Consider the following 16551-nt stretch of genomic DNA (forward strand, 5'->3'; position numbering starts at 1 on the left):
TCCCTGACCTCGGATGCGGGAAGCTCGTCTCTGCCGTTTCTGCGCCATCACAGCCTGGCACTCTTGGCCGCAGCCCCTGACCTCAGACGTAGGGTAACTCCTCTTGGCTGCTGCCCTTCGGGCATGGGGTCCTCCCAGCTTCTGCCCCTGACCTCGGACTTGGGGTAACTCCTCTCGGCCATGCTTAGTGCGCTGGTCGCAGCCACCTGCGCTTAGCAGGTACATAAGTAACTACAATAAAAGTAAACATATAAAACTAGCAACAAGCACAATCTCAGCCAAAAAGAATAGAACAAACAACTCAGATAATATTCATAAAAGAAAACTGTACATATATAAAAACATGGAAATGTTTAAATAATGGATCAATAAAAGCATGCTAAAATTTACCTAATATCTGGAGATAACTACATGACTTTTGTCCTAGCAATATTAACATCAAATGTTCCATAATGGGATTTCTGCAATCAAGCTATCTTGAATTTCTGATATGAGCCCTATGAGATAATTTTGCTTAATTTTCAAACGTGCCTGTTATTTAATAGTTTGTATCAGTATTCACAACTGAAAAATCTTTCAGCTTGAGGATCAAGGTTCCTATACCCACTTCAAAGTAGTTTGGAAAATTTTCTTCTTTTTTCTCTTATCTAATCTTTGCAGATTTAATAGAATTACCTGTGGAAGTAATTGGGTCATGCTGGTTCTATAAGGAAACTCTTTAACCATTTTCTCAATTTCCTCTGTGTTAATTGAAATCTGTTTCTCATGGAATATATTTTTATAAATTGAGCATGTTTCAGAAAAGCATACATTGTGGGAAAAGTGTCAATTTTTCAAAATATTGTAAGTTTTTATAATTATTTTCCTTTGCTATTTCAAATTTAGGGTATTTATATAATCTCATTATTAATTTTTTTTCAAATCAGCTTTTGTATTTACTTCTTAATTCCACTATTTTTTATTCTATTTTATGATATTTTTGGAGCTTTCCTAGTGGCTCAGTGATAAAGAATCTGCCAATGCAGGTAATGCAGGTTTAATCCTTGGTTCAGGAAGATCCCCTGGAGAAGGAAATGACAATCTACTCCAGTATTCTTGCCTAGAAAACTCCACAGACAGAGAAGCCTGGTGGGCTACAGTCCATGGGGTCACAAAAAGTTGGACACAACTGAATGACTGAAGAACAAGAATAATGTTTCTATTTATTGTTGTTTTTTTAATCAGTTTATTCCTCATGCTTTCTTTTGCTATTATTTTTCTTACCATAGGGTTTGGTTCTTTATTTTTAATCTTCTTTATATGCACTCAATTTTATACAATATATTTAATATATCATGTTTATTTATATTATTCCCCCCAAAATGTACAGTTTGGGATTATATCAAAATTAAAACAGCTGATTTAATTTCTAAGAAAACACATTCCCGCCCCCCCCCCCACCCCTCCCCGGGATGGACTATATTTATTTATTTATTTTTTCTTTCTTTTTTTTTTAATTTTATTTTATTTTTAAACTTTACATAATTGTATTAGTTTTGCCAAATATCAAAATGAATCCGCCACAGGTATACATGTGTTCCCCATCCTGAACCCTCCTCCCTCCTCCCTCCCCATACCATCCCTCTGGGTCGTCCCAGTGCACTAGCCCCAAGCATCCAGTATCGTGTATCGAACCTGGACTGGCAACTCGTTTCTTACATGATATTTTACATGTTTCAATGTCATTCTCCCAAATCTTCCCACCCTCTCCCTCTCCTACAGAGTCCATAAGACTGTTCTATACATCAGTGTCTCTTTTGCTGTCTCGTACACATTTTATTTAAATTATTAATAATTATAGTAACAGGTAATGCTAAGATAATGTTTGGGTTATTTCTGTCCTTTATACTTTATTAAGATTTTCTTTGTTGTTCAAACTATGGAAAATTTCACATAAGCCTGAAAATAAGAGTTATTCTCTGCTATTTGTATTGCAATTTTAATACATACCTGCAAAATCTGTGGCGTTGGCTACGTTCCTTCTAGTTTATGTGAACTGTTTTGTGTCTTTCTTGCATAGATCTTTTGGTGTATAGGAATCAAATCAAGGGAAAACATGAACTTCTTCAGGTTCATTATAGCCTTCCTGGCAGTCTGAAGGTCTGTTTGGTCACATATATGAAATCTTTGGTTACCATTTTCTTTTTTTGATGAACTTAAATCTTCTACTCTGTTATCTCTATGGATATCAAAAATCTGTGTCTGTCAAAGTGTTTGATATCAGTTTAATTTTCTTTATTTTATAAATAGAATTATCAAATGTTCTCTCAGCTAAAATATTCCTGGTTTACAGTATGTGTCCATTGCAAGCATTATTAGCATCCCTTCTCAAAAGTCTCCTAGTATGCATGATAAATTACCTTGTCTCTCTAATTAAAAACAGCTTAGTCCTTTTCTCCAGATGCTTGGAAGATATATATACACACATATATATATTTTTTTAGAATTAAAAAATTTTACTAAAATATGTTTCAGCATTGGCCTCTCAGAGGGAATTTTCCCAAGAATGTAGTGTCCTCTTTAAATGCTGAATTTCAAATTGGCTTTATTTCTGGAGAAAATGAAAGTGAAGTCTCTCAGTCATGTCCAACTATTTGTGACCCCATGGACCGTAGCCTACCAGGCTTCCCCTTCCATGAGATTTTCCAAGCAAGAGTACTGGAGTGGGTTGATATTTTCTTCTCCAGGGGATTTTCCTGACCCAGGGATCAAACCCAGGTCTCCCACATTGCAGGCAGACACTACCCTCTGAGCCACCAGGGAAGTTTCAGGAGAGTTTTCTTGAATTAGAGCTTTTGCCTTTTTGTTCATTGTACTGCTTTAGTTTTCTTATTTGTGTCCTGTCACATATAATGCTGTCTTGCATAGTATCACTTTCAGTCAGATCATTTTTATCCATATTTTATTTCTCTTATGACATTATTCCTGGTGTTAATTCTCTTTTGTGCTCTTTCTAATTTTATATTCTTTGCACTGATCATTTTTATTTATTTCATTTAGTAATTATTCCTCTGTCTGTCACCTTTCTTTTTAAATATTCCTTTCCTCCAGTCCTTTTTATTTCTTAGTACATATTTGTTATTCTAATGTGTGTTCTGCTGTCATACATTTTATTGTTCTTGTAATTTATCTTTAGCTCACTTTGGATTAGGTACAAACTGTAACTGCTTTGGGGTCTCATCTTTCTGGCTGCATCATTGTCTTGTAGCCTCCTATTCTCGTTACTCTTCAGGTACTTTTCATAAAATGTGGAATAGGATTGTAATCTTTTCTCTTGTTTATGTGTAAGTGAGGTGATATTTTTACATGGGGAGGTGAACTTGATTACGTTTCTAGCTTCACTCCCTAGAGCTCTAGAGTTCTGGAGCTCAGGATTATTGATGGAACACAGTTTTCAGAAATGTGGCTTAAAGTTTGTGAAATATTCAAACATGGTTACCCCTCCACCTTTCACTAAATAGTGGTTCACTGTTGACTCTACTATTTCTTCCCCCTTTAATGTGAATTCCATTCACAGAAATATCACCTCTTCATGACATTTTGTGAATTTGGTTGATTAGAGTTTCTAGGACCCAGGTTGCTCCAGCACTGACTGTTCCTACAGAATCCTTCAGTCACCCACAAATTTGGTGGCCAGTTCTGCTGCTCAGCTCAGCTTTCCCTCTCTCTTTGGTGGGTCTTAACCATGACTGTCATGTCCTTTGGGTCACAGGACTTTAAGAGGTACTTCACTGAGGCCCCTCCCTATGGAGATGACTTCAGTGTTATCATCTCAGGTGTGTCTCAGCCTCCTGGATTTTGGGAAACACAGAGCTAACTGTCACCACATATGGCCCCGGATGTGTCCTGGGGGTCTCTGGACACAGGAAAGGAAAGGGGTTTCCTTTCCTGAAGACAGTGAAGTTGTCCTGTTCAGTTCAGCCTGGGGTGTGTGGGGCTCATTAACATAGTTAAAACTATGCTGCTGTTGCCACTCCCTTGTCCACCATCTCTCCTTGTCATTTTTGTCATTTTTGATAGACATTATCCTTTCCTTTATTCACATTACTGTAAGCTCATTTTTAGAGTCACTTTCTGTTACTATTATTTTTCCTTAGGTACAATTTCTTTTATTTAGATTTTGTATATAAATAAATAAATAAATAACAAATTATATATGTATTATATACAGTTACATGATTTTGTTTATAAAGTTTTAATTTTGTTATAACGTTAGTGGAGCTTGTCTTTTCATCTTGTTTTGCTCATCTCTTCCCCTTGGGGTTTTGTGGTCACCTCTACCCAGGCTTTCAGGACTTCAGTGAAGCACAAATGTCATAATGGCAGCACAGAACTCTCACCTGCTGGCTATGTCTAATTTCTAATGTGGGGCTGTCTAGCTCTTTCCTGTCTCTTAGCACCTTTCAGGATGGCAATTCTTCACCAAGGGCAGTGCCAAAGGGCAGCCACACCAGTGTCCAGTCTTTCTTCACAGGTGGAAGCCCTGCTTGGCCTCCTTTCTTACACAGGGTTTCTTGGTCTCATCCTCCCTCCTCCTTTTGAAACTATTTTTTCCAAGAGTTGAACTCTCATTGTAATTCCTGGGTTAGTCCTAGTGCCCCATTGCATTCCTGTTAGCACCAGCCCTGATGCCGCTGCCGCTAAGTCGGTTCAGTCGTGTCCGACTCTATGCGACCCCATAGACGACAGCCCACCAGGCTACACCATTCCTGGGAATCTCCAGTCAAGAACACTGGAGTGGGTTGCGATTTTCTTTTCCAATGCATGAAAGTGAAAGGTGAAAGTGAAGTCGTTCAGTTGTGTCCGACTCTTGGCGACCCCACGGACTGCAGCCTACCAGGCTCCTCCGTCCATGGGATTTTCCAGGCAAGAGTACTGGAGTGGGTCGCCAGTGCCTTCTCTGAGCACCAGCCCTAACCTACTGGTAATATCTGGTCATTGTTTTCATCCTAAAGATGTAGCTGGTTCCTGAGCACAGCTGTATCTATTAGTTAATTTATTGCTTATTAGGGAGTGAGGGTGGGTGATGGGGGTAGTTGCTAGGAATGTTCTTTTGGGGTAAAATCGTTGGGCTACTTTGATCATAAAAATGATATTAGGTACTTTTTCATGGTTTTGGCAAATCACTTTAATGAAAACTAATGAAATATTAGTGAAAAACTATCACTTCTCAGCCTTTTGGCTAAGATCAAGTTTATATCAGTGAAAAACTAATTAAATATCACTTATCAATTACTTCCCGGGTGGCGCTAGTTGTAAAGAATACTCTTGCCAATGCAGGAGATGCAGATCTGGGTTTGATCCCTGGGTTGGGATGGTCTCCTGGAGGAGGGTGTGGCAACTCATTGCAGTTTTCTTGCCTGGAGAATCCCATGGACAGAGGAGCCCAGAGGGTTACAGTCCACTGGGGTCATAAAGAATCAGACACAACTGAAGCGACTTAGCACTTAGCAGTGTCATAGTTTACCAAAGACAAATGGGAGCAATAAATAATCATCAGAGAATAAAAATCTTAGTATACAGAATAAGCATATGCAGAAATATCTTCAAAATGTATGCCAAAAAATAACTTACAAAATATAAATGAGTATCTAATACACAGATACAAATTTTTTATGTATCTTTTAGGTGAAAGATCCATCTGGATGAAATGGAGACAAATGCTCTATCTCAAGGGGAAATCCTAACATTTCTAAGGTCTCTCTCTCTCTCTTTTTTTTTTTTTTCTCCTCACTAAGAATTAAGTAGGTGTTTCCGTTAGAGCAAAAGTGACAGTTACTACACAAAGTAGTTTCCCACCAAAGTTCTTGATATCTGTATAAATTACAATCAGCAATTTTATTAGAAAGGAAATGAGCAAGGTGTCCTGTCCCATCTAGTAAAACTTGGGTTAGTTCTTTTGGTGTGATGAAATGAAGGGTGAACTAATATTTCCAGAAAATTTCTACTGAGCTTAATTAACAGAGGGCTATGGAGTCAGGGTAGCCATTACCAAGGGGTTCTTCTGGTCAGCAAGATGAGGTGCCTCTGCTTTAAAGATCAACAGTTCATGAGAACGGTTGTTGCTATGCATCGGGATCATGCCACCAAGCAACATTATTTAATTTTACATGTACTGTTGAAATGATAAGGAAACATTTAAGCATATATATTTGTGACTGAGCATGTGCAAATCTGTGTTCACATTTGATTTTCAGTGAAGTACTTCTTAATCAACTTAAACTTCAGGCCCTGAATCCTCAAAAAGTATCAATGTACTTATAGAACAATGATCCTAAGTCTTTTTTTTTTTTTTAACCAACACTAATACATATCAACTAAAAATGCTTAATACAGCTGTGATCCTCAAAGATGGATAACACTGCCTTTGTCCATTGCAAACTATAGTTGGTCCTCGACTCATGATGGTTCCATTTATAATTTTTCAATTTTACGAACAGTGTGAAAGCAGTACTCATTTGGTAGAGATCACACTTTGAATTTTAATCTTTTTCCAGGCTAACGACATTAGTAGATTCTCTCTTGTGAAACTGATCAAAATACAGCCGCATCAATCACACCATCAGAAGGGTAAACAACTGATACAATCATTTTTTTTTCATTTTCAGTCCAGTGTTCAATAAATTACACAAGATAATTTACATTTTATTATAAAATAGGCTTGTGTTAGGTGATTTTGCCCCAAAGGAGGATAATGTAATGATCTGAGCATGTTTAAGTTAGACTAGGCTAAGTATGACTTTTGGCATATTAGGTGTGTTAAATGCACCCTTGGCTAACAACATTTTCAACTTACTATGGCTATATTGGGATGTAGCCTCATCTCAAATCAAAGAAGATCTGTATCCTAGTAAAGTCTATTGAGGGTAAAATATTCCATAGAATGCAACTAACAGATGCAAATTACTATATATAAAATAGATAATCAATAAGGGTAAACCTCATAGCACAGAAAATTATACCCATTATATTATAATAACTTATACTGGGATAAAATCTACAAAAATACTAATTGGTATACTGATTAATGAACAGTGTACTTTTCACCTGAAACTAATACACACCATTGTAAATCAACTATATATATATATATATATATATATATAGACACACACACATACATACATACATATATTTTTTTATATTGGAGATGGGTGTGTCCAGGAATACAGTAAATGTATACATTGTAAAGTCTTCCCCAGTAGCTCAAACAGTAAAGAATCTGCAGAAGACCCAGGCTCAATCCCTGGGTTGGGAAGGTACTCTAGAGAAGAGAATGATAACCCACTCCAGTATCTTGCCTGGAGAATTCCATGGACAAAAATGCTTGGCGAGCTACAGTCCATGGGGTTACAAAGAGTCAGACATAACTGAGTGACTAACACACACATATATTACAAATATTTGTGTACATAGTCCAAATATGTGGAATAATGGATTTCTTGATAATACAGTTTTTTCTTAAATCCTTACAATGACAATCAAGAGATATTTCCATGGTAAATTATGAATGTTACATAACCAAAAGTTATAATAACATGATGGGATATTTTATAAAGTTATGCTAAAATATTATAGGAAAGATGATTTATCATTTTGAAGTTATATAAGTTATTTCCACTGCACAACTCCATTAATATTTAGGGATATAAATTAGATACCTATTTACTTTCTCATCAATAGTGACATAGCTTAATTCAACTTTGTGACTCTAAATTTGACTTACTTTGTAAACCTCCTAAGTGAATAGGTAGAGAACAGAGTAGAAAGTATTTAGGTAGTGAATGATAATAACATGTATGTTCAAATGTTCAAAAGATTGATGATAGATTAATAACTGCTTCAACTCTCTGAAATCAGTGAGCATTTTTTCTAGAGTGAGTTGTCAAAGGACTATGTTTATCTTTGTTTAAAGTACACCAAAATGACATATTTTCATTATAAATATTTTTAAATAATTGAAACTTAAAAAGATAATATAATTATTAAAGTAAAAATGTACTAAATTTTAATACTTTTCATTTTACAGGGAACTCTGCTTAAGTGTCAGTCTTCAAAGACTGTGAAGTAATAATGATCTATTTAAGCAGAAATGTTACAAATAAAATTTATAGCTCATGAGTTGAGAATTCTTTAGCTTCAGTGAAGCATTGAAAGAAAAAAATTGCATGGCACATTTAAAGGATAGATTTTAATTGCATATTTATTTCATTCAGATTAGATACTTGAAGAGTACCATGGCTACATCAGTTTCTCTCAGTCCATAAGAAGATAAATTCTTAAAAGCAGAGTGACTATTTTTAAAAGATGCTACGAAGACCTACAATTCCAGTAATAACAGACAACGTGATTCAGACAAATTATCTCACCAAGGACAACTAGCACACCTGGGCATGATGGTTAGTTCTATGTGTCAATATGACTGGGTCCTGAGGTGGCCACACATTCAGTCAAACATTATTTCTGTGTGTGTCTGTGAAAGTATTTCTAGGTAAGGTTAACCTTTGAATCAGTAGACTTAGTAAAGCAGGTGGGTGGGTCTCATCCAATCCAGTGGATCCCTGAATAAAAGGCTGAAGAAGAAAGAATTCTCTATCTCTGCAATTTTTATTTTTTTATTTTTTGAACTGGGACATCAGTCCTTTCCTGCTGTCAGACTCAGACGAGGACTGGAATTTACACCATTAGGTCTCCTGGGTTCTCCAGATTGATGACTGCATATCTGGACTTCTCAGTCTGTATAATATATACACTAGGCAAGTAAAAATAAAATGTGCACAGAAGCATTAAATGCATCATCAGACAGCTAACAAAATAGAGAATTACTGGGTCAAAGGCTTCCCTGGTGATGCAGAAGTTAAAGCATCTGCCTGCAATGCAGGAGACCTGGGTTAGATCCCTGGGTTGGGAAGATCCCCTGGAGAAGGAAATAGCAACCCACTCCATTATTCTTGCCTGGAAAATCCCATGGACAGAGGAGCCTGGTGGGCTACAGTCCACGGGGTAGCAAAGAGTCGGACACGACTGAGGGACTTCAGTTTCACTTTACTGGGTCAAGAGTCAGAGCAAGAAAAAGTTTAAATATTTTTTAAAACAGTTAACCAGAAACAAGTTTATTCAAGAGAGAAATTGAACACAGAGTAGATGGTCTTACCTCACCATACTGCAGTGAGATATACAAAGGCCTAAGGCCAGAGTTACGCACCTAAGACCAACACAGACATGAGGTTCCTTTTGGACATATAAAAACTGAAGACGGACTACTCTGATGACTATCATTACCCACCATAGACTCCAGAGGACCAACATCTGGAAACACTATTTCTCTGCATGGACACCTGAGGGGTTGTGTAGCTTTTGTGTCAGCATGAAGCACTACGATTACAAATGTTGAATTCTGGCATCTAACAGCAGGAGGAAATAGGATTGTATATTTCGAGGTGATATCAACAACCTTTGTCTAGATAATATCTCAGCTTCTAGTTATTTGACCAATGCAGAAAACTTCAGTCAATACCTGAAGTGACATAAGGTTTTACCTGACGTGTTGGTCCCCATGAACCTAGAAGAATTACAGAATTTCTATTTAAAAGCAGATAGCATCAACTTAGATCTTAAGTTACTTCTACAAATAATTTCTGAAAGAATGGTACATTAATTGGTACACAATTAAAAATAACCAGCATGCAGAGAAATAAGCAAGAATCAACAGAAAAGATTTACGCAGAAACATATTGATTGACCAGAAATATTTTTCAGGTTTTCTGTAAGGTGTTATGAAAAAAAACCTGAACACACTTTTTGGCTGACCCAATAGAAAAGACAGACACCAGCAGAATTTCTAGATATTGAAATTACAAGAACTAGAATTTAAGATAATTAAGCTAACTATGCTCAGTAACTATCTCCATATTTTTAATGCTTTTTTTATTTTCTATTAGAGTATATGTGTACAGCAGAGCAACTCAGCCATACATACACATGTATCCATTCTCCCCCAAACCCCAATCCAGACTGCCTCATAACATTGAGCAGAGTTCCCTGTGCTATACAGTAGGCCCTTGTTGGTTATCCATTTTTCTCCATTTTTTATTTATTTTCTTTTTTTTAAATTTTATTTTATTTTTAAACTTTACATAATTGTATTAGTTTTGCCAAATATCAAAATGAATCCATCACAGGTATACATGTGTTCCCCATCCTGAACCCTCCTCCCTCCTCCCTCCCCATACCATCCCTCTGGGTCGTCCCAGTGCACTAGCCCCAAATTGAAGGATAACTGCTTTACAGAATTGTGTTGTCTTCTGTCAAACCTCAACATGAATCAGCCATAGGTATACATATATTCCCTCCCTTATGAATCTCCATCCCGTCTCCCTCCCCATCCCAACCCTCTTGGCTGACACAGAGCTCTTGTTTGTGTTTCCTGAGCCATAAAGCAAATTCCCGTTGGCTATCTATTTTACATAATGTAATGTAAGTTTCCATGTTACTCTCTCCAAACAGCTCATGTCTCCTCTCTTCTCCCCATGTCCATACGTCTATTCTCTAATCTGTTTCTCCATTGCTGCCCTGAAAATAAATTCTTCAGTATCATTTTTCTAGATTTCGTACATATGCATTAGTATACGAGATTTATCTTTCACTTTCTGACCTACTTCACTCTGTATAGTAGGCTCTAGGTTCATCGGCCTCAACAGAACTAACTCAGATGCATTCCTTTTTATGGCTGAGTGATATTCCACTGTGTATACATACCACATATTCTTTATCCATTCATCTGTTGATGGACATCAAGGTTGCTTCCATGTTCTAGCTATTGTAAATAGTGCTGCAATGAACAGTGGGATATATCTGTCTTTTTCAGTTCTGGTTTCCTCAGGGTATATGTCTAGGAGTGGGATTGCTGGGTCATATGGTGATTTCATTCCTGGATTTTAAAAAATCTCCATACCTTCTTCCATAGTGGCTGGGTCAATTCACATTCCCACCAACAGTGCAAGAGTGTTCCCTTTTCTCCACACCTTCTACATTTATTGTTTGTAGACTTTTTGATGAGGATCATTCTGGCTGGTGTGAGGTGATATCTCATTGTACTTTTGATTTGCATTATAAGGAAAGTTATGACCAACCTAGATAACATATTAAGAAGCAGAGACATTACTTTGCCAACAAAGGTCCGTCTAGTCAAGGCTATGGTTTTTCCAGTGGTCATGTATGGATGTGAGAGTTGGACTCTGAAGAAGGCTGAGCACCAAAGAATTGATGCCTTTGAACTGTGGTGTTGGAGAAGACTCTTGAGAGTCCCTTGAACTTCAAGGAGATCCAACCAGTCCATCCTAAAAGAGATCAGTCCCGAGTGTTCATTGGAAGGACTGATGCTGAAGCTGAAACTCCAATACTTTGGCCACCTCATGAGAAGAGTTGACTCATTGGAAAAGACCCTGATGCTGGGAGGGATTGGGGGCAGGAGGAAAAGGGGACGACAGAGGATGAGATGGCTGGATGCCATTACTGACTCAATGGACATGAGTTTGGGTAAACTCCGGGAGTTGGTGATGGACAGAGAGGCCTGGCATACTGCGGTTCATGGGCTCACAAAGAGTTGGACACAACTGAGTGACTGAACTGAACTGAACTGAACTGAACTGAATAATGTGTGATGTTGAGCACTTTTCATGTGTTTATTACCCATCTGTATGTCTTCTTTGGAGAAATGTTTATTAGGTCTTTTCTCCACTTTTTGATTCAGTTGTTCTTTTTTCAGATATTGAGCTTCATGAGCTACTTGTAGATTTTGGAGATTAATCCTTTGTCAGTTGTTTCAGTTGCTATTATTTTCTCCCATTCTGAGGGTTGTCTTTTCACCATGCTTAGAGTAAACTTTGCTGTGCAAAAGCCTTTAAGTTTAATCAGTTCCCATTTTTTACTTTTGTTTTTATTTCCATACTCTAGGAGGTGGGTCATAGATGATCTTGTTTTGATTTATGTCATGGGGTGTTCTGCCTATGTTTTCCTCTAACAGTTTTATAGTTTCTGGTCTTGCATTTACATCTTTAATCCATTTTGAGTTTATCTTTGTGTATGGTGTTAGGAAGTGTTCTAATTCTTTCTTTTATATCTAACTATCCAGTTTTCCCAGCAACATTTATTGAAGAAGCTGTCTTTGCCCCATGGTATATTCTTGCCTCCTTTGTCAAAAATAAGGTATCCATAGGTGCATGGGTTTCTTTCTTTCTTTCTTTCTTTTAAATTTTATTTTATTTTTAAACTTTACATAATTGTATTAGTTTTGCCAAATATCAGAATGAATCCGCCACAGGTATACATGTGTTCCCCATCCTGAACCCTCCTCCCTCCTCCCTCCCCATACCATCCCTCTGGGTCGTGCCAGTGCACTAGCCCCAAGCATCCGGTATCGTGCATCGAACCTGGACTGGCAACTCATTTCATACATGATATTTTACATGTTTCAATGCCTTTCAATCTTGTTCCATTAATCTATATTTCTGTTTCTGTGCCAGAACTATACTGTCTTGATGACTGCAGCTTTGTAGTATAATATGAAGTCAAGAAGGTTGATTCCTCCAGCTCCATTCTTCTTTCTCAAGACTGCTTTACCTATTCGGGGTTTTCTGTGTTTCTATATGAATCACGAAAATTTTTGCTCTAGTTCTGTGAAAAATGCCATTGGTAATTTGATAGGGATCCCGTGGAATCTGTAGATTGCATTTAGTAGTACAGTCATTTTCACAATATTAATTCTTCCTATCCAAGAACATGAAATATCTCTCCATCTGTTTATGTCATCTTTGATTTTTTTCATTAGTATCTTATAAGTTTCTGTGCACAGTCTTTTGTCTCCTTAGGTAACTTTATTCCTAGATATTTTATTCTTTTTGTTTTTGCAATGGTGAATGGGATTGATTCTGTAATTTGTCTTTCTGATTTTTCATTGTTAGTATATAGAAATGAGAGTGATTTCTGTTTATTGATTTTGTATCCTGTGACTTTACTAAATTCACTGATTCGCTCTAGTAATTTTCTGATACTATCTTCAGGGTTTTCTATGTACAGTATCATGTTATCTATAACGAGTGAGGGCTTCACTTCTTCTTTTCCTATCTGGATTCCTTTTATTTATTTTTCTTCTCTGATTGCTGTAGCTAGGGCTTCCAAAACTATGTTGAATAACAGTGCAGAAAGTGGACATCCTTGTCTTGTTTCTGATTTTCAGTTCAGTTCAGTTCAGTCACTCAGTCGTGTCTGACTCTTTGCGACACCATGAATCAAAGAACGCTGGGGCTCCCGGTCCATCACCAACACACGGAGTTTACCCAAATTCATATTCATCGAGTCAGAGATGCCATCCAGCAATCTCATCCTCTGTCGTCCCCTTCTCCTCCTGCCCCCAACACCCTTCCAGCATCAGGGTCTTTTCCAATGAGTCAACTCTTCACATGAGGTAGCCAAAGTATTGGAGTTTCAGCTTCACCATCAATCCTTCTATTGAAAACCAGGACTGATCTCCTCTAGGATGTACTGGTTGGATCTCCTTGCAGACCAAGGGACTCTCAAGAGTCTTCTCCAACACCACAGTTCAAAAGCATCAATTCTTCAATGTTCAGCTTTCTTCACAGTCCAACTCTCACATTCATTCATGACCACTAGAGAAACCATATCCTTGACTAGATGGACCTTTGTTGGCAAAGTAATATCTCTGCTTTTGAATATGCTATCTAGGTTGGTCATAACTTTCCTTCCAAGGAGTAAGCATCTTTTAATTTCATGTCTGTAATCACCATCTGCAGTGATTTTGGAGCCCAAAATAATAAGTCTGTTTCTACTGTTTCCCTATCTATTTCCCATGAAGTGATGGGGCCAGATGCCATGATCTTCATTTTCTGAATGTTGAGCTTTAAGCCAACTTTTTCACTCTCCTCTTTCACTTTTATTAAGAGGCTTTTTAGTTCCTCTTCACTTTCTGCCATAAGGGTGGTGTCATCTGCATATCTGAGGTTATTGATATTTCTCCCAACAATCTTGATTCCAGCTTGTGCTTCATCCAGCCCAGCATTTCTCATGATGTACTCTGCATATAAGTTAAATAAGCAGGGTGACAATATACAGCCTTAACGTATTCCTTTTCTTATTTGGAACCAGTCTGTTGTTCCATGTCAGTTCTAACTGTTGCTTCCTGACCTGCATATAGGTTTCTCAAGAGGCAGGTCAGGTGGTCTGGTATTCTCATCTTTTTCAGAATTTTCCACGGTTTATTGTGATCCACACAGTCAAAGGCTTTGACATAGTCAATAAAGCAGAAATAGATGTTTTTCTGCAACTCTCTTGCTTTTTCAATGATCCAGCAGATGTTGGAAAATTCAATTTGATCTCTGGTTCCTCTGCCTTTTCTAAAAGCAGCTTGAACATCTGGAAGTTCATGGTTCACGTGTTGGTGAAGCCTGGCTTGGAGAATTTTGAACATTATTTTACTAGTGTGTTGGATGAGTGCAATTATTCAGTAATTTGAACATTTTTGGCATTGCCTTTCTTTGCGATTGGAATGAAAACTGAACTTTTCGAGTTCTGTGGCCACTGCTGACTTTTCCAATTTTGCTGGCATATTGAGTGCAGCACTTTCACAGCATCATCTTTCAGGATTTGAAATAGCTCAACTGGAATTCCATCACTTCCACGAGCTTTGTTCGTAGTAATGCTTTCTAAGGCTGACTTGACTTCACATTCCAGGATGTTTGGCTCTAGGTCAGTGATCACACCATCGTGATTATCTGGGTCATGAAGATCCTTTTTGTACAGTTCTTCTGTGTATTCCTGCCACCTCTTCTTAATATCTTCTGCTTCTGTTAGGTCCATACCATTTCTGTCCTTTATCTAGACCATCTTTGCATGAAATATTCCCTTGGTATCTCTAATTTTCTTGAATAGATCTCTAGTCTTTCCCAATCTGTTGTTTTCTTCTATTTCTTTGCACTGATATCTGAGGAAGGCTTTCTTATCTCTCCTTGCTATTCTTTGGAACTCTGCATTCAAATGGGAATATATTTCCTTTTCTCCTTTGCTTTCTGCTTCTCTTCTTTTCATAACTATTTATAAGGCCTCCTCAGACAGCCATTTTGCTTTTTTGCATTTCCTTTCCACGGAGATGGTCTTGATCCCTGTCTCCTGTACAATGTCATGAACCTTTCTGATATTAGGGAGATAATTTCAGTTTTTTACCATTGAGAATAATTTTGCTATAGGCTTATCATATATGGTTTTTACTATACTGAGCCAGGTTCCTTCTTCCATTTCTTTGAAGAGTTTTAATCATAAATGGGTGCTGAATTTGTCAAAGGCTTTTTCTGCATCTATTGATATTATCATATGGTTTTTATACTTCAATTCATTAACATGGTGTACCACATTGATTGAAGAATCCTTGAGTCCCTTGAATAAACCCAACTTGATCATGGTGTATGAGCTTTTTGATATGTTTCTGAATTTTGTCTGCTAAATTTTTGTTCAGGATTTTTGTATCTATGTTCATCAGTGATATTGGCCTTTAGCTTTCTTTCTTTGTGTTTTCTTTGTCTAGTTTTGGTATCAGGGTAATGGTGGCCTCATAGAATGAGTTTGGAAGTGTCCTTCCTCTGTGATTTTTTTGAAAGTTTTTGAAGGATAGGCATTAGCTCTTCTCTAAATAGTTGAAACAATTCTGTGAAGCCATCTGGTCCTAGGATTTTGCTTTTTGGGAGATTTTTTTTTTATCATAGCTTCAGTTTCAGTGCATTTGGGTTGTTGATAATTTCTATTTCTTCCTGGTTCAGTCTTGGAAAATTGAATTTTTCAAAAAATCTGTCCATTTCTTCCAAGTTATCCATTACATTGCAATACCATTGTTCATAATACTCTCTTATAATCCTTTGTATTTCTGCATTGTCTGTTGTAACCTCTCTTTTTTCATTTGTAACTTTATTGATTTGATTCTTCTCTCTTTTTCTTGATGAGTCAGGCTGAAGGTTTGTCAATTTTGTTTACCTTCTCAAAGAACCAGCCTTTAGCTTTATTAATCTTTAGTATTGTTTCTTTAATTTCATTTACTTTTATTTCTGCTCTGATCCTTGTGATTTCTTTACTTCTGCTAAATTTGGGTTTTGTTGTTGTTGTTTGTTATTATTGTTCTTTTTTCCTTCCAGTTGCTTTTGATGTAAAGTTAGGTTATCTATCTGATCATTTTCTTGTTTTTGAGATAGGGTTGTATTGCTATAAACTTCCATCTTAGAACTGCTTTTGCTGCATCCCATAGGTTTTGAGTTGTCATGTTTGCATTGTCATTTGTTTCTATAAGTATTTCATTCCCCTTTTAATTTTCAGTAACCTGTTGGTTATTTAGAAATGTGTTTCTTAATCTCCATGTGTTTGTGTTTTTTACAATTTTTTTATTGTAATGAATATTTACTCTCATAGCATGGTGGATGGAAAAGATGCTTGATATGATTTCAATTTTATCAG

The sequence above is a fragment of the Bos indicus x Bos taurus genome, chromosome 4, assembly GCF_003369695.1.
Source record: "Bos indicus x Bos taurus breed Angus x Brahman F1 hybrid chromosome 4, Bos_hybrid_MaternalHap_v2.0, whole genome shotgun sequence".
Classification (NCBI taxonomy): Eukaryota; Metazoa; Chordata; class Mammalia; order Artiodactyla; family Bovidae; genus Bos; species Bos indicus x Bos taurus.